Source organism: Mus caroli, unplaced genomic scaffold (genome assembly GCF_978045245.1).
Source record: "Mus caroli unplaced genomic scaffold, Mus_caroli_1 scaffold_1, whole genome shotgun sequence".
Lineage (NCBI taxonomy): Eukaryota > Metazoa > Chordata > Mammalia > Rodentia > Muridae > Mus > Mus caroli.
In genome coordinates, this window is record NW_028227256.1 from 65,470,817 (window position 1) to 65,496,814 (window position 25,998).

At 37.4% G+C, this 25,998-nt stretch overlaps 1 protein-coding gene across 6 annotated transcripts in view; it reads right to left on the reverse strand.

Annotated features, from left to right (window-relative positions):
- Erbb4 (erb-b2 receptor tyrosine kinase 4) overlaps positions 1–25,998 on the reverse strand; it is a 1,038,774-nt gene that overhangs the window by 491,536 nt on the left and 521,240 nt on the right. The window lies entirely within an intron of this gene.

Below are 25,998 nucleotides of genomic sequence, written 5' to 3' on the forward strand. Positions count from 1 at the left end.
TTCTGAAGCGATGACAAAAATTAGTGTCAGGTGCTCAAAACCTAATATACAACTATCAGATGATCCTGCAATTAGAATCCTGAGATGTAGTTCCAATAGTATACAACAGAGATATCGCATATTGATATTTATATTATAATGTTGTTAACAGCAAATTATAAACTCAGCCTAGTATTTTTATAACATAAAGAAAACCTTTGTATTTATATTATTCAGCTTCAAAGAATATGTCATGTGCAGAAAAATGGAAAAAATTAATTTAAGTGAAGTAAAATTAAGAAAGAAAAACATTGATTGTTTCCCAATCATATGTTGTAAACGGAAAATTTTCTTTTATTTTCTCAGTTGAAGTGTTATTTTCTTTATTTACATTTCAAATGTTATCCCTTTTCCTGTTTCTCCTCCAAAAACACCCTATTCCCTTCCCCTCCCCTTTTTCAACAACCCACCCACTCCATCTTCCTGGCACTGGCATTTCCCTACACTGGGGTATAGAGCCTTCACAGGACCAAGGTCCTCTCCTCCCATTGATGACCAAGTAGGCCATCCTCGGCTACATATGCAGCTGGAGCCATGAGTCCTTTTCTTTGGTTGGTGATTTAGTCTCTGGGAGCTCTGGGAGTACTGGTTAGTTCATATTGTTGTTCCTCCTATGGGGCTGCAAATACCTTTAGTTCTTTAAGGCCTTTCTCTAGCTCCTTCATTGGGGACACTGCTCAGTCCAATGGATGGCTGTGAGCTCTGGGAGTACTGGTTAGTTCATATTGTTGTTCCTCCTATGGGGCTGCAAATACCTTTAGTTCTTTAAGGCCTTTCTCTAGCTCCTTCATTGGGGACACTGCTCAGTCCAATGGATGGCTGTGAGCATTCACTTCTGAATTTGTCAGGCACTGACAGAGCCTCTCAGGAGACAGCTATGTTAGGCTCCTGTCAGCAAGTACTTGTTGGCATCCACAATAATGTCTGGGTTTGGTGGATGATTATGGAATGTATCCCCTGTTCTATACTTTGTAACTCCTTCCATGGGTATTTTATTCCCCCTTTCAAGAAGGATCAAAGTATACACACTTTGGTCTTCCTTCTTCTTGAGTTTCATGTGGCTTGTGAATTGTATCTTGGCTATTCCAAGCTTCTGGGCTGATATACACTTATCAGTGAGTGCATATCATGTGCATTCTTTTGTGATTGGTTTACCTCACTCAGGATGATATCCTCCATTTCTGGTGGGATTTCAAGCTGGTACAATCACTCTGGAAATCAGTTTGGCAGTTCCTTAGAAATTTGGACATAATACTACTTGAGGACCCAGCAATACCACTCCTGGACATATACCCAGAAGATGCTCTAACATGTAATAAGGATGCATATTCCACTATGTTCACAGCAGCCTTTTTTATAATAGCCAGGAGCTGGAAAGAACCCAGATGTCCCTCAGCAGAGGAATAGATACAGAAAATGTGATACATTTATACCATGGAGTACTACTGAGCTATTACATTAGCAAACATGCTATTGACAAGTATACTATTATTTAGAAAGTTCTATATAATTTCTGTTAGTGTAATAAAAATATAATACTGATTATGTCTCATTTCAGAGTGCTTTTTGAACATCAAAGAAGGGTGTTAATATTTAAATCAAATAAAAATTTACAATCAAAATCTCAGCAGTAATCTTATATAGGAGATTAAATTGCTATGAAACTGGCTCCTCTAATGCTATTGCTTTAATTTGTTTTTCATATTTTATACTTAGTGATCAATGAAATGTGAGAGAAGTAAATTTCCCCTTAACAGTAGTATTGGGTACATACAATTATTGATGAATATTTAAATTATGCATTTAATCTTCAGCAACATCACAGAGGAGGGGATATCTTATGAACTCATATGTTTTTAGTACACATGATAATTAGGCTTTCTTAATTCCTAACGGTATTTTAGCCAAACAGTAATTCTTGTTCCAGCTCCTTTTCCTGAACACCATAAAGGACGATTTGAAATATGATATAATTTTAATTAGAAAAATTTATCATTATGACATCTAATTTCTAAAGACACAAGATGACAGTGTAGTGCACATACAGTTGTCCAGTCACAGATTCTGCAAGAGGGCAGTGTTATCAGGGACAAAGTTCACTGCCATTCTTCCCTTACCTTTCTTCTTATGATGTAGAAACAGTACAGCTACAGGTATATAAAACACAATTTTATTATCCCTTCTGTATTACTTGGAAAGACAAAAGAAACAGTTATCAGATATAACATCAAATTTAGTAATATTTTATAGACATGTGGTGACCAGAGCTTACAATACAGTTATATGAGAACAAACTGATTCACACAAACATTTGCAGTGTTTCTTTTCTTTCCATTGACTAATGAGAATGTGCACATGCATTGGTACATGCTTCCTTAAAATTATTTTTGTACTCCTTTTTCTCTAATGTCTTATCAAATCACATTTTAGAAAGTGTACATGAATAATGGTATGACAAAGAACTCCTCATATTTACTCAATTATTTAAATTCCCTGAGAATCAAGTTCAACAGTACCAAGGGATAGGTAATCTTCAGAGTCGTTGGCATTGCATCCTATAATTCTGTGCATTTTTCAGTAAGTATATGGAACTCTTTATTTTTATTTATTCCAATTTATTCACTGTATTTAAAAGGAAGTCTACACATTGATTTATACTTTTTTTTTTTTTTTTTGGACAGGGTTTCTCTGTGCAGCCCTAGCTGTCCTGGAACTCACTCTGTAGACCAGGCTGGCCTCAAACTCAGAAATCCCCCTGCCTCTTCCTTCCAAGTGCTAGGATTAAAGGAGTGCACCATCACTGCCTGGCAGATTTATAGATTATTCATCATAATTATTTTCAGTGAATAACATGTGAACTCAAAATAACATGGTGTTTATCTTAAAAATTATACAAAATGAACCAATTTTATATTGTGCCCCTAGAATTTGAATGATTTAGGGATGGACACAGAAAATGTGGTACATTTACACAATGGAGTACTACTCAGCTTTTAAAAACAATGAATTCATGAAATTCTTAGGTGAATGGGTGGAATTAGAAAATATCATCTTGAGCAAGGTAACCCAGTCATGAAAGAACATACATGGTATGTACTCACTGATAAGTGGATATTAGCCAAAAGCTCAGAAAAACCAAGATAAAAATTCACAGACCACATGAAGCTCATGTGTGGAGCAGAGACTGAAGGAAAGGACACCCAGAGACTGCCGCACCTGGGGATCCATTCCACCTACAGACATCAAACCCAGACACTACAGCAAAAAGTGCTTGCTGACAAGAGCCTGATATAGCTGTCTCCTGAGAGGACCTGCAGAGCTTGGCAAATACAGAGGCAGATGCTCACAGCCAACCATTGGCTCCAGCTGCATATGTAGCAGATGATGGACTTGTTGGACATCCAAGGGAGTAGAGGCCCTTGGAATGCCAAGGCAGGGAGGCTGGAGTGAGTGGGTGGTTTAGGGGAAGGGAGGATGAGATAGGGGGTTTCCTGAGGGGAAAGGAGATAACATTAGCAATGTAAATAAATAAAATATCCAATAAAAAAGAATGCACACTAAAAAAATTAATAATTTTAAAGTCTCTTACAACTTTTATCAAAAGTGACTTCCTTAGAATTCCTTTTTAAAAGTGACTTAAGTCAAGTGATTATTAAACCCAATGGTTTTGGAGAGATGGCTAGGTGACTAAAGCAATGCTTTGCAGGTACAAGATCATTAGTTGAATGCATGTACAGCCAGAAGCATTGGAACACATCTGCAATCCCAGTGCTTCTGTGACAAAGTGGGGGTGGGGGCAGGAGAATCCCTGGATCCACAGTCAATAAGCTACATCACAGACAATAAGGCATAAGACTAGATCTGACCCTGAGGGTGTCCTCTAACTTTCACACACCAGGGCACATATAAACAGGCATGTTTGCGTGCACGCACGTGTGCACACACACACATACACAGAGGGGGGGAGGGAGAAAGGGAGAAAGAGAGAAGGGAAGGAGGGGGGATGGGGAGGGAGGAAAGGAAGGAAGGAGGGAGACAAAGGAGAGGGAGACAGGAGAGACAGGAAATACAGGCAGAGCAGAGACACAATGACACAGTGACAGGAAGACACAGAGACAGAGACAGAGACAGAGAGACTATAAATAAACTGGTAGAAGAGTTCATCTTTAAATCCTTCTACATAGATATATACCAGGAAGCAAAATTTACTACACTAGTGACAGAAGACAGGAATAAGGAACTCATATTTTATTAAAAATACAGGATATAAAGTATCTAGGCATGTCCTCTTAGATATATTAAAGGGGGTCTATTCTTTATAAAAATAGACTAAGATATTAATTTAGTTAGTGTAATGGTATCTATTTAAAAAACTAAGCCAGTGGAATGGATGTTTTTGTGGCTAGTGTATTAATTAAACTGATTAAGAGTAACATTTTACTGTCTCCTTTAAAAAGACAAAACATGATTTGCAGTGACTAGCAAATATAGTAAGCTCACAGATATATATTCAAGTTTGCAATTTTTGCTTCATTTCAACCATGTCCTAATCATTTACCAATAAAATAAAATAAAAGATGTCATATTAGACTTATATGTCACATCTTCTCAGGGAAAACAATATACTCACCCCACGCTGAATTATTATGCATTTTATACTTTATAGTGCTAAAATGAAGCAAACACTCTGTTTAGGAATCAATTCCTTTTAAAATTATACCAAGTAATTTTAGTTCACAATACATAAAGTCAAAAGAAACATTCTATACACACAACCCTGATCTTCCTTTAGTCTTTTGACATCCCAGTTACCGTGAACAATGAGCTAGCTCTTGTCAACATAAAAAAAAAAAAAAGAAATAGAAGTTCTGTCAGTGAATGTAGTATCGGTACCACACGAATAATTCTATGTATCCCCACCTCACCTGTTTGAAATTCATGTCAGTTACAAATTACACTGCTTTAGGGAAGTGGCCATAGTAGGTCCTGTTCTCAGTCCTGGCAACTCACCATGTATAAAAGCTTGCATGTATTTACAGTACCAGGAGTGAATTACCTGCTATTGAACAGGCCATAATTACAGTGTTTGGTTACCTCTCTATGACCTCCTTATTCTCAGACTTTTTATAGCATGGTAGTAAAAAGAAAATCAGGAGCTTTGTTATCAGGATGCACGTTTCTGTTTTATGAATTATTGTTTGTCATGTAGGTATTAGTTAAACCTGTAGTTTAGAGAGGGGTCTCATAATGATGAAGCAAGGTAATATTTGTAAACCATTTCTAATGAATAATATTGATTAATTATTGATGTTATTATTGATACAGTTCTCAATAGGGTCCATCTCTTAGGCTCTATCCTTCCTTCCTAACTGTTCAGCTTATAGATTTCTTAGAATAACTTTGTAGAAGAAGTTAAAATCAATTAAATATTAGAATTTTCTCAAATTACTTCTCATAATTCACATAGTTAAAATTGTTTCAAATAAACTACATTAGAAAAAAATGATATGAAATCTAAAGTATTTTGATTATAAGAATAATAAGACTCATGCCTTTTATAATGAAAATCTCATTAGATTATTATCATGTATATGTTGTATCTAAAATATTTACAGTAAACATAAAACCATGAAGTTAAGAGAATGAGATAAGTATCAAGATATATTCTTTCTTCTATCAACAGCCACTATAATATTCTAAAACTGATATTTTAAATTCAAACTCAAGTTTCTATTCTTTGCTTGCAGAGTAGATTGAAAATCAAAATTGCTGACTTGGGAATCAACATTTTATTCCATTGAAACCTTTACCTGACATCACAAAGACAAATGAAGCCGAGCAAATAGGTGTGTTTTTAGAAGGCAATAAAGTTTACAGATTTTCACTTACATTTTCAATAAACATGATACTTATGGTTACTATAATGCCAAAAGTCAAGCAAAATGACTCAACTTACAAGGAAATTAAATAATTTGTAGCATAAAGAAAAGAAGCATTTCAGAGCTGGTATAAAACATCCATCATTGTCTTTACTTGGAGCAATGCTGAAGAGAAGACAGATGCTCTCTTTGCAATCATTGGCCTCTCAATATTCCCATTTAACTGGTGTAAATTAAGAACATATTTTAAATGAGATTCTTAAAAGGAGGAATTATTTTCCCTGTTTGAACTGTCTGTTCACTTATTTTGCTTATGATTAAAAAAAATCACTTAAATTGTATTAGAAAAATAATAACTAAAGTTTCTTGGTTTATAACATTCATAACTTAGAAAACATTGGGCTTATATATTTTCTTTTCTTTTATTCAATTTTATTAGATATTTTCTTTTTTATTTTTTATTAGATATTTTCGTTATTTACATTTCAAATGCTATCCCCAAAGTCCCCCATACCCTCCCCCTCACTCCCCTACCTACCCACTCCCACTTCTTGACCCTGTTGTTCCCCTGTACTGAGGCATATAAAGTTTGCACGACCAATGGGCCTCTCATTCCACTGATGGCCGACTAGGCCATCTTCTGATACAAATGCATCTAGAGACACATGCTCTGGGGGTACTGATTAGTTCATATTGTTGTTCCACCTATAGGATTGCAGACTCCTTCAGTTCCTTGGGTACTTTCTGTAGCTCCTCCATTTGGGGCACTGTGTTCCATCCAATAGCTGACTGTGAGCATCCACTTCTGTATTTGCCAGGCACTGGCATAGCCTTACAAGAGACAGCTATATCAGGGTCCTTTCAGCAAAATCTTGCTGGCATATGTAATAATGTCTGTGTCTGGTGGCTCATTATGGGATAGATCCCCGGGTGGGGCAGTCTCTGGATGGTTCATCCTTTCATCTCAGCTCCAAACTTTGTCTCTGTAACTCCTTCCATGGGTTTTGTTCCCTATTCTAAGGATGAATGACATATCTTCATATCTGGACAAGAAGCTGCCTCTCTCTTATCATGCTTATCATTAAGTAAATAGGGGGTTAAGAAAGGGATCTCTCTACAAACACTTGGAGAGCTTAGTGTCCTAGGCTCATTTCTGTTGTAATGATAAAATACCCCAACAAAAGCATCAAGACAAAGAAAAGGCTTATGTGTCTTATGACACTAAGCTTTAGTGCACCATTTCCGGGAGGAAAAGGAAATCAAGCATCTACTCACATCTTTAGCCCAGAAACAAAAGAGAATAAGTAAATTCTTGCTTGCTTGTTCTCAGCTAGTTTTCTCCTCCCTTATTTTGATTAGAACCCCCTCCCTTCTCCATAATACCACAGGGAGCTGGGCATTCTTATCTCAGGTAAAATAAAGGCAACCTCTCCCTGAGTAGCTCAGGCAGCCAATCGCTTTTAATACACTTTCCTTAAGAGTCTTCCCCTCAAGTTGGGCGATTATTGGTTGGCCATGCCCCCAGTTTCTGCTCCCTACTTAGGGTCTGCATTTCTTGTGAACAGGATAAATTTTGGGTTGAAAGTTTTGTCATCTCTATTGCTCCACTGGGGTTCCTGCCTGACTATAGGAGGTAGCCTCTTCAGGTTCCTTATCTCCAGTATAGTGAGACACAGCTAAATTCACCTCCATTGATTCTCTTGGGTGCCTCCCTTATCCTAAATCTCTGTCTTGTCCTAGAAATGACCTTCACCTCATCAATTCATGTTAGTTGTAGATTTCCAATCATTTTCATTGCCATCTAGCCATATCCCCTGTCTTTTCCTACACTTGATCCTGAATCCCCCATCCCCCTTCCTATTCTACCTCCTTCCTAGTTCCCTCCCTCCATTTGCCTCTTACAATTATTGTATTCCCCATTCTAAGTAAGATTCAAGATTCCTTCTTTGGGCCATCCTTCTTGTTTAGCTTCTTCAGGTCCATGTAATATAACATGTTACCTGTGTTTTATGACAAATACCCACTCATAAGTGATATGTAGTCCTGTCTGTACTGGAACTCGCTCTGTAGACCAGGCTGGCCTCGAACTTAGAAATCTACCTGCCTCTGCCTCCCAAGTGCTGGGATTAAAGGTGTGTGCCACCATGCCCTGTCTTGCAAAATTCTTGATAACTTGGTTTTTAATAGCTGAACCATAGGAAAACAATCCTTAACACAAATGATATTCTATTATGTTTGCAAACAGGAGCCTCCAAGAGACTTTATCCAGCAGCTGATTCAGACAGACTCAGGAGCTTGGGGACTTTTATGGAAGAATAGGAGGACATCTAAAAGTCACCACCATTGGTTTTGGGTGCCTCCATTATCCCAGGTCTCTGTCTTGTTCTGGAGACAAGACAGGCCCCAAAGGGGATAGGAACTGCACAGGAAGACCAACAAAGTCAACTAACCTGGACCCTTGGGGCTCTCAGAGTCTGAATCACCTACCAAAGAACATAGATGGGCTGGACCTAGGCCTCTGCATTCATATGTAGTAGATGTGCACCTTGGCCTTCATGTGGATTCTGAAAAACTGGAGTGCAAGGGTTATCCCAAAAGCTGTTGCCTGTATTTGGGATATGTTCTACAAGCCTTGTCTGACCTCAGTAGGAGAGGAAGCATCTAGCCTCACAGAGACTTGAAGGGCTTGGGAAGGGGGATACCCAGCGGGACCCCACCTATTCATCTGCTCAGGGGAGGGACAATGGGGGAATGATTGTGGGAGTGTGTGCCAGAGAGGGAGCCAGAGAGTGGGATACAAAGTGAACAAGTAAAAAAAAAAATGAGTCCTCCCCTAACTAATTCTAGGACATGTCAAGTAGACCGTTAAAAACTCACCAGCAGCTGTCTGGGCACTGTTTGCAAAGAAAGAACTCAAGGGTTTTCAAGGTTGCTTTCTGTCATAGACAAATTATTAAAATCCAATTGCACTGGACTGAGACAGCATCAGGGAAGTAGAACACCCGGCCTGAACAGGGCCACAAGTCCCTTCTCATCAGCGCCAGCACCGGGTCACCTTGGGTGTGAGTGGGCAGACACCCCCAAGGTCCCCTAGAGGACCCTCCTCATGATCTTTGGACCTCTGGTGAGTGGAACACAACTCCTGTTCCAATCCAATTGCACTGGACCTGAGACAGCACTAGGGAAGAAGAAAACCAAGCCTGACCAGGGTCCAAATCCCTTCAGGTCAGCTCCAGCACTGGGTCACCTTGGATACAGAGTCATTGGACACCCCCAAGATCCCTAGAGGACAGCTTCCGAGACAGACCCCGTTTCCAGCTCCAAACATCCAGGCACCATCCCTGCCAGAGGGGAGGTGTCTGCCCTGCCCAGGAGGTCTTTGCCAGAGCACCTGGGGAAGACATCTTGGTTCCCTGATCCCTCAGAGACTAGTCTGCACAGGTGAGAGTGTGGACTACAGAAGCTAACAGTTTCTGTGACAGGCCTAAGCAACACAGCTTCTGGGACAGGTCCTGTTTTGGGCCTTCATTTTCTGCCAGGAGACAGGTCCGAATGCCAGATGTCTGTGCACCTTCCTTGTAAGAAGAGAGCTTGCCTGCAGAGAGTGCTCTGACCACTGAAACTCAGAGGAGAGAGCTAGTCTCTCAGGTCTGCTGATAGAGACTAACAAATCATGAGAGGAACAATCTCTAACCTGAGACAACTATAACAACTAACTCCAGAGATTACCAGATGGCCAAAGGCAAACATAAGAATCTTACTAACAGAAACCAAGACCACTCACCATCATCAGAATGCAGCACTCCCACCTCGCCCAGTCCTGGGCACCCCAACACACCCGAAAAGCTAGACCCAGATTTAAAAGCATATCTTATGATAATGGTAGAGGACATCAAGAAGGACTTTATTAATTCACTCAAAGAAATACAGGAGAACACTGCTAAAGAGTTACAAGTCCTTAAAGAAAAACATGAAAACACAATTAAACAGGTAGAAGTCCTTAAAGAAAAACAGGAAAACACATCCAAACAGGTGATGGAAATGAACAAAATAATACTAGACCTAAAAGGGAAGTAGACACAATAAAGAAAACCCAAAGTGAGGCAACACTGGAGATAGAAACCCTAGGAAAGAAATCTGGGATCATACATGCCCAGCATCAGCAACAGAATACAAGAGATGGAAGAGAGAATCTCAGGTGAGGAAGATTCCATAGAGAACATCGGCACAAAAATCAAAGAAAATGCAAAATGCAAAAAGATCCTAACTCAAAATATCCAGGATATCCAGGACACAATGAGAAGACCAAACCTACAGATAATAGGAGTAGATGAGAATAAAGATTTTCAACTTAAAGGGCCAGCAAATATCTTCAACAAAATTATAGAAGAAAACTCCCCAAACCTAAAGAAAGACATGCCCATGAACATACAAGAAGCCTACAGAACTCCAAATAGACTGGACCAGAAAAGAAATTCCTCCCAACACATAATAATCAGAACAACAAATGCACTAAATAAAGATAGAATAATAAAAGCAGTAAGGGAAAAGGTTCAAGTAACATATAAAGGCAAGCCTATCAGAATTACCCCAGACTTTTCACCAGAGACTATGAAAGCCATAACATCCTGGACAGATGTAATACAGACACTAAGAGAACACATATGCCAGCCCAGGCTACTATACCCAGCCAAATTTTCAATTACCATAGATGGAGAAACCAAAGCATTCCACGACAAAACCAAATTCACACATTATCTTTCTACGAATCCAGCCCTTCAAAGGATAACAGAAAAAAAAAATACAAGGACAGAAACCACACCCTAGAAAAAGAAAGAAAGTAATCCTTTAACAAACCTAAAAGAAGACAGCCACAAGAACAGAATGCCAACTCTAACAACAAAATCAATAGGAAGCAACAATTACTTGTCCTTAATAACTCTTAATATCAATGGACTCAACTCACCAATAAAAAGACATAGACTAACAGACTGGCTACACAAACAAGACCCAACATTTTGCTGCTTACAGGAAACGCATCTCAGGGAAAAAGACATACACTAACTCAGAATGAAAGTCTGGAAAACAATTTTCCAAGCAAATGGTCCGAAGAAACAAGCTGGAGTAGCCATTCTAATATTGAATAAAATCGACTTCCAACCCAAAGTTATCAAAAAAGACAAGGAGGGACATTTCATACTCATCAAAGGTAAAATCTTTCAATAGGAACTCTCAATTATCTATGCTCCAAATGCAAGGGCAGCTACATTCATTAAAGAAACTTTAGTAAAGCTCAAAGCACACATTACACCTCACACAGTAATATTGGGAGACTTCAACACACCATTTTCATCTATTGACAAATCATGGAAACAGAAACTAAGCAGGGACATAGTGAAACTAACAGAAGTTATGAAACAAATGGACTTAACAGATATCTACAGAAAATTGTATCCTAAAACAAAAGGATATGCCTTCTTCTCAGCACCTCATGGTACCTTCTCCAAAATTGACCATATAATTGGTAACAAAACAGGCCTCAACAGATTAAAAAAATATTGAAATTGTCCCATGCAAACTATAAGATCACCATGAACTAAGCCTGATCTTCAATAACAACATAAATAATAGAAAGCCAATATTCACTTGGAAACTGAACAACACTCTTCTCAATGATACCTTGGTCAAGGAAGGAATGAAGAAAAAAACTAAAGACATTTTAGAGTTCAATGAAATGAGCCACAACACACCCAAACTTATGGGACACAATGAAAGCATTTCTAAGAGGAAAACTCATAGCTCTGAGTGACTCCAAAAAGAAACTAGAGAGAGCACACATAAGCAGCTTGACAACACGCCTAAAAGCTCTAGAACAAAAGGAAGCAAATTCACCCAAGAGGAGTAGACAGTAGGAAATAATCAAACTCAGGGGTGAAATCAACCAAGTGGAAACAAGAAGAACTATTCAAAGAATCAACCAATCGAGGAGCTGGTTCTTTAAGAAAATCAACAAGATAGATAAACCCTTAGCCAGACTCATTAGAGGGCACAGGCACAGCATCCTAATTAACACAATCAGGAATGAAAAGGGAGACATAACAACAGATCCTGAAGAAATCCAAAACACCATCAGATCTATCTACAAAAGGCTATACTCAACAAAACTGGAAAGCCTAGTTGAAATGAATAAATTTCTAGACAGATACCAGGTACCAAAGTTAAATAAGGATCAGGTTAATGATCTAAACAGTCCTATATCCCCTAAAGAAATAGAAGCAGTCATTAATAGACTCCCAACCAAAAAAAAAAAAAAGCCCAGGACCAGATAGGTTTAGTACATAGTTCTATCAGACCTTCAAAGATGATCTAATTCCAGTTCTTCACAAACTATTCCATAAAATAGAAGCAGTAGCTACTTTACCAAATTCATTCTATGAAGTCACAATTACTCTGATACCTAAACCACAGAAAGACCCAACAAAGATAGAGAACTTCAGACCAATTTCCGTTATGAATATCGATGTAAAAATACTCAATAAAATTCTGGCTAACCGAATCCAAGAACACATTAAAACAATCATCCATCCTGACCAAGTAGGTTTCATTCCAGGGATGCAGGAATGGTTTAATATACAAAATCCATCAATGTAATCCACTATATAATCAAACTCAAAGACAAAAGCTACATGATCATCTCGTTAGATGCTGAAAAAGCATTTGACAAAATCCAACACCTATTCATGATAAAAGTCTTGGAAAGATCAGAAATTCAGGGCCCATACCTAAACATGATAAAAGCAATCTACAGTAAACCAGTAGCCAACATCAAAGTAAATGGTGAGAAGCTGGAAGCAATCCCACTAAAATCAGGGACTAGACAAGGATGTCTGCTTTCTCCCTACCTATTCAACAATGTACTTGAAGTTCTATCTAGAGCAATTAGACAACAAAAGGAGATCAATGGGATACAAATTGGAAAGGAAGAAGTCAAAATATCACTTTTACAGATGATATGATAGTATATATAAGTGTCCCTAAAAATTCCACCAGAGAACTCCTAAACCTGATAAACAGCTTCAGTGAAGTAGCTGGATATAAAATTAGCTCAAACAAGTCAATGGCCTTTCTCTACACAAAGGATAAACAGGTTGAGAAAGAAATTAGGGAAACAACACCCTTCATAATAGTCACAAATAATATAAAATACCTTGGCATGACTCTAACTAAGGAAGTGAAAGATCTGTATAATAAGAACTTCAAGTCTCTGAAGAAAAAAATTTAAGATCTCAGAAGATAGAAAAATCTCCCATGCTCGTGGATTGGCAGGATCAATATAGTAAAAATGGCTATCTTGCCAAAAGCAATCCACAGATTCAAAGCAATCCCCATCAAAATTCCAAATCAATTCTTCAAGGTTATTGAAAGGGCAATCTGCAAATTCATCTGGAATAACAAAAAAACCTAGGATAGCAAAAACTCTTCTCAATGATAAAAGAACCTCTGGTGGAATCACCATGCCTGACCTAAAGAGGTATTACTGCGCAATTGTGATAAAAACTGCATGGTCCTGGTTTAGGGACAGATAAGTAGATCAATGGAATAGAATTGAAGATGCAGAAATGAACCCACATACCTATGGTCACTTGATCTTTGACAAGGGAGCTAAAACGATCCAGTCGAAAAAAGACAGCATTATCAACAAATGGTGCTTACATTACTGGTGGTTATCATGTAGAAGAATGCAAATTCACCCATTCCTATCTCCTTTTACTAAGGTCAAATCTAAGTGGATCAAGGAACTCCACATAAAACCAGAGACAGTGAAACTTATAGAGGAGAAAGTGGGGAAAAGCCTGGAAGATATGGGCACATGGGGAAAATTCCTGAATAGAACAGCAATGTCTTGTGCTGTAAGATCGAGAATTGGCAAATGGGACCTCATAAAATTGCAAAGCTTCTGTATGGTCAAAGACACCATCAATAAGACAAAAAGGCCACCAACAGATTGGAAAAGGATCTTTACCTATCCTAAATCAGATAGGGGAGTAATACCCAATATATATATAAAGAACTCAAGAAGGTGGACTCCAGGAAAATCAAATAACCCCATAAAAAATGGGGCTCATAGCTAAACAAAGAATTCTCACCTGAGAAGCACCTGAAAAAATGTTCAGCATCCTTAATCATCAGGGAAATGCAAATCAAAGTAATCCTGAGATTCCACCTCACACCAATCAGAATGGATAAGATCAAAAACTCAGGTGACAGCAGATGTTGGCAAGGATGTGGAGAAAGAGGAGCACTCCTCCATTGTTGGTGGGATTACAAGCTTGTACAACCACTCTGGAAATCAGTCTGGCGGTTCCTCAGAAAACTGGACATAGTACTACCGGAGGATCCAGCAATATCTCTCCTGGGCATATATCCAGAAGATGTTCCAACTGGTAAGAAGGACACATGCTCCACTATGTTCATAGCAGCCTTATTTATAATAGCCAGAAACTGCAAAGAACCCAGATGTCCCTCAACAGAGGAATGGATACAGAAAATGTGGTACATTTACACAATGGAGTACTACTCAGCTATTAAAAAGAATGAACTTGTGAAATTCCTAGGCAAATGGATGGACATGGAGGGCATCATCCTGAGTGAGGTAACCTAATCACAAAAGAACTCACATGATATGTACTCACTAATAAGTGGATATTAATTAGCCCAGAAACTTAGAATACCCAAGATACAAGATACAATCTGCAAAACACATGAAACTCAAGAAGAACGAAGACCAAAGTGTGGACACTTTGCCCCTCCTTAGATTTGGGAACAAAACACCCATGAAAGGAGTTACAGAGAAAAAGTTTGGAGTTGAGATGAAATGATGGACCATCTAGAGACTGCCATACCCGGGGATCCATCCCAATATCAGCCTACAAACACTGACACCATTGCATACACTAGCAAGATTTTGCTGAAAGGACCCAGATATAGCTAGCTGTATCCTGTGAGGCTATGCTGGGGCCTAGGAAACACAGAAGTGGATGCTCACAGTCAGCTATTGGATGGATCACAGGGCCCCCAATGGAGGAGCTAAAGAAAGTACCCAAAGAGCTAAAGGGGTCTGCAACCCTATAGGTGGAAGAACACTATGAACTAACCAGTACCCCCTGGAGCTCGTGTCTCTAGCTCCATATGTATCAGAAGATGGCCATCATTGGAAAGAGAGTTCCATTGGTCTTGCAAGCTTTATATGCCTCAGTACAGGGGAACGCCATGGCCAAGAAGTGGGGGCGAGTGGGTAGGAGAGTGCGGCAGGAGGGCATGGGGGACTTTTGGGATAGCACTGGAAATGTAAATGAAGAAAATACCTAATTAAAAAAAAAAAGAAAGTTTGTACTGGAGGATTTATATCCAAATTAATTCCTTTAACTGGAAAAGCTAGAGAGAGCGCATTCTCAACTTCATGTTAATCTCTTACGGCATCTAATAGACAAAGAGTTGGTATTTGAAACTTTAGCCAAACCTTCAATAACACAAAATATGTGGTATATAAAGCAAAGTTGTTCATAAAAATGCAGACCCGATTATTAAAATACATCATAGATACAATCAAGGAAGAGGTGAATAGTTAAAATAAATAAATATATAAATAAATTATTTAAACATTATATAAATTTTTTATCTCGATATATGTATTTTCATTACATGGGTACCTGCCACATGAGGCAGAAGACTACATTGAATCCTCAAGAATTAGAGTTATGGATATTTATGGGCCATCATGTGGGTGCTGGGAACAGAATTCAGGTACTCTGAAATAAACAAACAAACAAACAAAAACAAACAAACAAAAAAACCAATCCATATTCTTAATTCCTCAGCCATCTCTCTAACACACACACACACACACACACACACACACACACACACACACACACACACACACACACACACAAAATGTTAATTACATCTTTTAAAAATATGTGACAGCTTAGAATTATCACAGGGCTTAGGGAAGCTGAGGCCACTGAGACTTAGGAAGTAGAATAGCTTGCCTCAGAAAAGGACTTGACTGAAGGAGTCAGAATGGGAGCAATTCTCTCATCATCCCAGTTATCCTGTTTGTCATTACTTGCTTATTACCTTGGCTTAAATAAAGCGTGTTACTCCTGTGGTACTACACTGACTAACACTATTGACATGTACTCCACATGACTAAAGTAACTATAATTACATAAATCATAATCAATTTCTTCAGTTGTACTAGCCTTAATTCTATTGTTATATATGGCAACTGACTACTTCATTGTACAGGACAATGTAAATATATCTTCCTCACAGAAATTCCCATGGAATAGTCATATGGAAGAGAATGCAGCATATGAAACTGAAGGATCCTTGCATTGCAGATACACTTGACTGCAGAAATCATATTAATCAAGATTTGTAAAAGCACTTCCCTATACTTATACACTACAGCCAAAAGGTAAATATTTGACAGAAACAAAATATTTACCACGAGTAGACAGGTATATAGAGATAACTTAGAATATCTCATATTTAGCACAGTGTTTTGAATATACAAGTAGGATAAATCAAATTAATGACTATTTGAATTGACCTAACTTTTTAAAAGAATCTTGAATCTTTTCCAGTAATATTGAATCAATTAATATGCTTGCTGATAATGGTTCACAAGCTAATAACATTTATGGAAAATTATCTACAGTTCAGTTGAAGTGACAATAGAATGAGTTCATAGAGTTCTTACATTTAAATCAAATCAGTATCTGCATTACTGGCATTCTTTGCATTTGCTTGTATTTTATTGCCAACTTACCATTAATCATATAAACAAACATTATACAAACATCTTAGCGATAATTCTTTCTGAAACACACCCTTTAAGACTTGAAGATTGATGTGTTTTTATTTACAAGGAATTTAGTATTTCTTTAATTGTAATTTTGGAGAAACTGTCTTAAATAATTCTTGGAAATAATAGAACACAAAGAAACAGATTTGGAGATTGTAGAACATGGTGCACTGTTCAGTTATAGGACTGTAGACTGGATTTCCACAGATACAATCAAATTTCCAGACAAATGTTTGTCATGTCAGCATCATGGGACAGCATGTAAAGTAGGAGCAAAAGGCACAATGGGGGTGTTTCGTACTGAATAAAAACCTCAGTAACAATGTATACTATACATATGTTCAGTAAAGTCGAAGACCTTTTTCTAAGTTCTTGTAGCTCAGAGAAAGGTTTAGAATCTGTCTAGTGTGGCCTGCCTTCTGTAATTAAACCTGAGACATTTATAACAAAGACATGTATGTGATAGTATTCAGCCTTTTTTTCTTTCCAATGATAGAGATGGGTTATTTCTAAACAGTATTTATAAACTTTGGCTGGAAAACCATAGGTCCTCACCCCAGTACTGCTATTCCTTCCTTGGTGTCTGGAACGAGACATGGTAAATTTGTCACTTCTCCATAGTTCAGGTCTGTCTTCAAAAGGTACAAAATGCTATTATTCTGAGGTAAAGGAGGAGGTGTGAGCATTCTGATATAAACAGCAATTTCTCTGTTTTAGAATCTCAGTGCCTTAGTGAGAAGTAGGCAACCCTTCTACTGCTCCTAGGATCCTGAGGACCAATCCAATAGGTACTTCCTAGAGTAGAAGTACCCTAAACAAGCATGCTAGCTCATTAAATGAGTTTTAGCAAAGGTCTAACTTATACTTCCTCTTTCTTGTCTTGTAAGTTCTATGCCTTCTCTTATGAAAAGAAGCATATTGATATTGTTTTACCTTTTAGGTAAGAATTAAAACTCAATTTAAAAAACAAATCTACGTAGTGTATAGTCATGAGAGGCCATCATAACATTAAATGTCCCAAAGGTTTTCTGAAAGACACTTCAAGTATTTAATAAGCTTGACTTCAAACAGTGCATTTTATTCAAGATCCCTGAGCATGACCAAGGTTATGAACACTCTGATTTATACTTAATATATTTACTTTTGTTTATGGTTTTTATGCCGACATGTAAGTCTGTGTACCATGTTTACGCAAGGTCCACAGAAACCAGAAAAAGTTGTCAGATTCCCTGGATCTGGAATTGCAGAGTGTTTTAGTTTGTAATTGGGCTACTTGGGACAAAATTCAGGTACTTCGAAAGAATAATAAGTATGTTTCACTAGTGAGCCATCTCTGATGCCCTACACCCAAGCACACCATTTTATTATTCATTACTAAAACACCATAGACCAGAAGAAGTTATGAGTGCATTCTATGGAAAGCCTATCTAGTACCCCCCCATCCCCCTCCCTGTAGTCCCTGCCAAAGTTCATTTCATTGTGGGCACTACGCTTCCTAGTTAATGGTAAAGATGATAGAAGTTTTTATTTCCCTCATGCCATTCCTTACATTCAGTTACCAGTTGTCTAAACTTTTGGGTTTGGAGAGAGCGAGGATGACAAAAAATGACAGTTACAACTCTTTGATTCCATAATTAACTTCCAATCTTTAAATATATTACTATTTTCTCTCCAATATAAATAGAACATTATGCTTTTCCTTCTAGTCAATTCACACTGTCTGACATGACAAGCAAACAGTATTTTATAAGAGCATTGATTGAAGTATCGTTTCTACAAATTACAGACTCTTCACAAGAAACTGCCACTCTTCTGACTGATTCTCTGCTTCACAGGATGTTCACTACAAATTTGACTTGATATGATCATTTCCAAGGAGTCTATCCTTTAGATGAGAGAATTGTTGTGATATTCTTCCCCCAAATATCAGAATATTCTGAGTAGGTGTCCTAATGTCAATGTGAGGTGTGCCTTTGACAAGCATTCTATTCAGTTACGGTTCCTAAAGTGGCCAGGTTGACCCCACTTCAACAGCTCTATGCCCCTTCACAGAACAGTTGAAGGATGCTCCACAAATCTAGTGTCAGAAAAAGAACAAGAATGAGTATGCCTCTTGTCTAGGTCAAGACCAATGTCAGGGCCCATGAAGGGCAAATGTGGCAAAGGGATTTAAAATGAAGGGCTGGGGCAATGTGCCGGTGCATAAGGAACAGGGTATTAAGCTAGTGCTGAGAGGTAGACAGTGCCTGTTTAGAGAGCAGAGGAAGCAAAGCCTAGAGCTTCTCTCTGCCATAGACAATAAAGAGTTCCAAGGAGTATGAGAAGAGACTATGAACATGGAAGTAGTTTTTTGCCTAAACGAGTCACATTCAGCTTCCAGCAGTTGAACTGGAATCCTTCTGAATATGAAGGAATAGGCAGAGGAGTTCAGGCAATGACTTGAAACAAAGGAAATAAAAGACAGAAATAGCAGAAATAGTATCAGGGAACTCAGGAAACTATGGTTTTCTACCGTCTATGTGAAAGGTGCTGTAGTTGACAGTTCTCTGCTTTCTTCCTTAATTGCCTGCAAAGAGACTGTGGCATAACACAGTCTTCACAATTCTCATGATAAAAACTCAGTTTCTGAGATTGTCAGGCTGTGCTGAACAGATAAGCATTAAACGGAGAATTCTGACTCCACATCCTTGCTCTTTGACATTCTTTGAGTGAGCACATGTAGTCTTCTTGTTTTGATACCAGTGATTTATGTGAGCACTGCTGAATAATATAGGAGGTCTGAGGATGTTAAATACTAGAAGATAGATATTGTGTTAGTTTAACATACTACTTTAATTAGTGTCCCATGTGCATTTCAGTTATCAATGGTAATTCTCACAATTTCTGGATTAAATTTTACATCATTGAGGTGTAAAGTTATGTCTAACTCCACTATGCAGTTCAGTGTTATGCTACTAGAATCCATAAAATATAATATGTTCATTATATTATTGTTGAGCATTTCCAAAAATACTGGGACATAACATTTATTTTATAAATTTTATTTCTTTACATCTCAAATAAATATCTAATTATGATAATCCAGTAGAAAGCTGCACAAATGATTATATTATTAATAAAATAGTGGCTCTAGGAAAAAACTTGAGGATATTGATTTGAAATATAAATTATTGCCATATATGATCTGCAATTTAAAATACTCAGAAAGAGATATTTAATAATCATATTGATATATGCATTGCAATTGTGCATAGCTTATTATACATAGAAATTATAAAAGAGAATTTCATAATGAAAATGCATGCAAATTTAGGCATTATTCAATGATTCCTGTCTATATAAATTGTAATATATGTAAAATCAAATTATCAATTATAATATGGATTTAATTTGTAATTATAAATTGTAATTATGTGTCATAAATTCAATCTCCTTTTTGACACAAGTTAAGTTACTAACTATACGTGTAGACAATTATAAATTTTAGATACAACATTACAGTTTGACATGAATTTGCATACACATGGTTCATACCAGAAAGAGCTGGCGGGACATCAGCTCTGTGAATGACTAGTAAAGAAAACAGCCATGTCCTAATGAACTTAGTACAAATGTTCTGTCCTCCTGGGTTAAAGCCTATACTCACTTAAATAGAAGTGACATTTCCAAAGACTTTTAGAGAGGTTGACCCATTCATGATTGTGTACCCTGGTCAAAATGTACTTTTGCCCTACACAGGAAAGAATGTGCTATGTTAACAGGGTATCCAGACAATGCTGGGATTTGCCTGGTCTATTCTTTGCCTCTCCTCCACTCTAGTTCTGCTACTACCAACCAACCACAGAGATGTGATTGGCAGCAGTTAAACACATTTTTCTGTTTAACCATGGTGGGGGGAAGCATTTCAATTATATTTCATGCTTTTGACAAAATCAAAAAAGACCACTGGCTTGGTTTTGTTTCCTGATGTTGTGTTAAAATACCATTATAAAAGCAACTTGGGGAAAGGGATTTATCTGAACTGAAAACTGTAAGTTATAAGCCATCATAGTAGTGAAATCACAGTACCAGGGGCTTGAAAAAAATGAACATACTGTATCTAAGGTCAGATAGAGAAAACAATCAACTAATATACATGTATGTTAGTGCTTAGCCTGCTGTCTCAATTTGTATTCAATCTATGGCTCATCTCATAATGGAGCTGCCCATATTCAGGGTGGGTATTTCCACCTAAATTGACACAACTAGGAAAAACTTCCAGCTCACCCTAGTCAAACAATTCCTCATCAAGGTTCCCTTTCTATGGTGTATTATATCAATGGAACAGCTTTTAGTGAACACCAGCTCAAGAGATATGCTTTTAAAAAAATTTAGTAGATATTATCTTCAGTTACATTAAATTGCTATAGTTTATATATATTCAAACAGCAGCTAATCACTACAATTTCATTGACAGTCTTCCCATATCCAAACATCTACTTTGCACATAAGAGAACTTGCTGGAAGAAAATGAAATTTTCTCAACATATTTTTTACTAATATCAACATAGTGAATAATATTTTATAAGATATACATACTATAAATACACACAAAAGCATTTAAATTTCATGTGTGTGTATGTTTCTTTGTGTATATATATATATATACATATACATATACATATACATATACATATACATATACATATACATATACATATACATATACATATACATATACATATACATATACATATACATATACATATACATATACATATACATATACACAGGTGAGAATCATCTCTGGAGGTTAAGAAGCCAATCTCAGGATTCCCCATTTAATTTTGCAACTGTCTCCTATAGGTTTGGAGCTATCCATTTCAGCTTGATAATCTACCCTGTGAAGGTCAGGGATTTGCATGTCCATCTCTCAGCATTTAGATGACAAACATATATCACCATTATCTGAATTTTACATGGATTCTGGAGAGTCACATCAGTTCTTCTTACAGCAAGCAATTTACAGACTAAGCCATCTTTCCAATGTCAAGAGTGGAAGTCTTTATCCCAAAATTTTTTATGCTGTGCATCTACTTCTTTCTCCCCAAGCCACTATAATGTTATTTCTGTTACAAATGCTTAAACAGAAATTTAAGATTAAAAAAATATAGTATGTGGTAAGAGGATATAGAATAGACATGGTGGGTTGACAGATTAGGGGACAGATTAGAAGAAGGGATAGGAGGTACCAGGTTGGGTGGGGGTCGGGGACAGAGGAAGAGAGGACTGAGAGAGAACTGAATGGGGTGGGGCATCACTGTGACAGCTTAGAAATCTAAGGCAATGGAAAGCCCCAGGAATCTATTAGGGTGACCCTAGCTAAGACCTATAAATATAGAGGATATGGAACCTGACCTGGCCATTTCACATAACCATGAAAGACTTTCAGTAGAGTGATTGGGACATGAACCCAGCCACAAAACCTTTGACCTACAATGTATCCTGCCTACAAAATGTGCAGGGATAAAGATGGAGAAGAAATAGAGGGAATGGACAAACAATGAATGGACAAGCTTGAGATACTTGCTATGAGAGGGAGCCCACCCCAGATATGTTAATAATATCTTAGTATACTTGCAGACACGAGCCTATCATAACCATCATCAAAGATGCTTCACCTAACAACTGATATAAACAGATACAGAAATTCATAGCAAAGCATTAGGCAGAGCTTGTGGAATCCTACAAAAGAAGAGGAGGAATGAAGGTGCCATAGGTGTCCAGGATATCACAAGAACACCTACAGAATCAAATAATTCAGGCACATGGGGCCCACAGAGATTAAACAACCAACCAATGACCATGCATGTGACTGATGTAGGCCCTCTGAACATATGTAACATTTGTGTAGCTTGGTCTTCATGTGAGATTCCTAATAGTAGGGGCAAGGGTTGTCTCTGACTGTTGCCTGCCTTTGGTAGCATTTCCTCAAACTGGGGTGCCTTATCTAGCCTCAATAGGATAAGATGTACCTAGTCCTACTGCAACGTGATATGCCATGGCTGATTGATATCTATGGAAGGCCTCCCTTTATCTGATGAGAAAGGTTGGTGACGTGGATGGGATAGGGGAGGAAGGTACGTTGAGGGTGTATGGCTGGGAAGAGAACTGCCATTAGGAGGTAAAATAAATAAATACATTCATTAATTAAAGAAATTAAAATTCTCTATGAACTCTCACAATCCTTGCAAATGTTTGCATGCAATAATGTTGTTACTAGATAAAATGAAACAATATTTATCATAGCATATTCCTCATGTCTAAAGCGATTACTTTTTTTTTTCTTTTTATACATATGTTCTCCTATAGCCAAGGCTGGCTACTAACTTAACTTGCTGAATATTTTAGAATAAACTTGAGTTTCTAACACTCTTTCCCAGCTTAGTTCCATGGGTGTGACCTAAGAGAATATGTCGATATATCTAGCTTTATTGAGGAACTGGAGCCAACACCAGACCTTCTTGCATATAAGACAGGTATTCTATGAACTGGATACATGTCCAGCTCTCTTGGATATTTAATCCACTTTTGAATCCTGGAGCTCACTGTGTTTTTAGACTCTGAACCCAACCTGGAGTATAATTGCCAATGTGCGATGAAAAGAATCCTGTTTCTGTCTAACTCCTTCTCTTTCTTCCATACTATGATAGATGAATGAAAATTACCTTTGTTAAAGAAGTGTGAAAAGGTTAACTAGATATTGTGCTATTGCACTTTGGAAACTACACTTTAATTCTTCTGGACAGTGGATTCAAAGTCTCCATAATTAGAATCATGTATAGGTCTATAAACACACATTGGTAACCACCCCTGCCCACAATTAGGTGCTATTCAGAACGTTTCAGATGCAGTCTGTGATTTGCAGTTAAACATCCAATACACGAGTCAAATATATCATGGTAGGCTAGCACCCGTGTTTTTAAATAATGTTAATTATTCTTATGAGACTACAATTAGGGCAAAACTCATAGTCCTGTACAAAATCTAATTTTAAAAGTTATAAATTCTTTTGTAGCTCAATAGAAAACAACATAAAACCAATACATTTTCAAAAGCATCAACCCACCTTACCTATACTTCTTATTTTAGGCAGATCAACTAAAATATTTAGCTTTCCAAAATAGAACAAACTTTCCCAAAACTCTATTTTATATCCATAATTAGATGTCTTCGGTTTCTCAGAAATTATCACACACAAATGCAACTGATTTCTGCATAGGTCATAACTCTAAGAATTGTAGTCATCATTATAAAACATGTGACTGTACAAATATTTTGACATTAATGTCAGCCTTATACTAAGTCAAATACTTGAAAAGTGTCTACAATGCCCAGAATTTTCACCATATATTTTATCATATAGTTCTTTCAGTCACACTTTAGAGCATGCAATATTTTAGAGTAATGCTAAATTCTAAATAAACACAGGAATTCTAAATAATCAATTCTTAATATTAAAAAATTAACCATTTCTACAAATAACAAGAAATACCATAGTACTATTTGAATGATAGTGTTTAATGTCAGTGTAACAAAAATTAATCAGTTGCATGAATCATAATTAATACTGCAATTAATTCAGTTGCTAAAACATACTTAAATGGGACATAATTTTATTTAAAGCCTTTGGTTATTATTTTAGACGTACTAATTTTAAATATGGAAATGAATATGAAGAAAAATTTAAAGGTTTTTTTTTATATATAGAGAAAAATAATTTAATGAGCTAATTGTATCCGAAACAGGAGAGAAGCCCAGAGGGTCATGATAATGAATGGAAATATGTAGCCTCTGGATGTGGGAGGTAGAGAGACCCTCTAGAAATTACCAGAGATCTGGGAGGTGAGAGACTCTCAGGACTCAATGGGAATGATATTACCAAAATGCCCAACAGAGAGGAGAGGGAACCAGAAGAGTCTGCCTCCAGTAGATAGACAGGGTCTCATATGGAGGGATGGGGTTACCAACCACAATCAAAATTTCTGACCCAGAATTGTCCCTGTGTAAAGGAACTACAGGGGGAAAAATGGAGAAGAAACTGAAGGAAAGGCAGTCCAGTGATTGGCTCAATTTGGGATCCATCTCATGGGAGCGGTTTGAACCAAGGCCTGACACTATTACTGACACTATAATGTGCTAACAGACAGGAGCCTAGCATGGCTGTCCTCTGAGAGGCCTTACTATCAGCTGATTAGGACAGGTGCAGATACTTATACCCAACTATTGGACTGAAGTAGGGGACCTCTATGGTTGAATAAGGGGAAGGATTGAAGAAGCAAAAGTGGAGGGGAGATCTCATTGGAAGTGCAGGATTATCAACCATTGAGGAATGCTGGGAGCTTACAGAGACTGAGCCACCAACCAGGGAGCATACACGGGCTGGTCTGAAGCCCCTGACACACATATAGCAGAGGAATGCCTGGTCTTGTCTCAGTGGGAGGAGATATGTCTAATCCTCCAGAGACTTGAGGCACTGGGGAAGGAGGATGCAGGGGTAGGGGAGGGGGAAGTAAAGGGAGAAGGGGAACACCCTCTCAGAGGCAAGGTCCAGGAGGGATGGGATGAGGGACTGTGGGAGGGAGTCTGGGAAAGGGGAGACAATGGCTGAAATGTAAATAAATAAAATAATTTAAAAAATAAGAAGATTCTAATATCATAATAACATCAAAAAGGAATTACTACTTTATTTCCTAACATAAATATAGAAAATTCATGAAAGAAGCACAATGCTTTCTAAGTAAAATTGTAAGTTTTAGTTGTATTGTCTTGTTTTAGATTTATAATTCGAGTCATTCAGCTCCCTTTCCCTAACCAGCTTATTTTCAAAAAAATATTTTTTTCTCCTCTCATTACTTTTAAGTAAGTCGTGATTAGGTCTGAAAAGACATTCGTTTGGTAGAAAAAAATATCCTAGAAAAAACATTGAAGTAATAGTGTTGGTATAGGAATTGATACATTTTCAACATAATCATTTATTATCATTCCATCAACCCAACAACAACTGTTCTGAACACACTATCATTATGTCACATGACATTGTCATTATTCCTTTCTGTACCCCAAATTTCCATATTTTATGTCACATGTCTGGATGTTTATGCAATTAAAAGTCCCATCTTTAAACCTATATGCTACATATACTGTGAATAATAAAAATTATCTCAG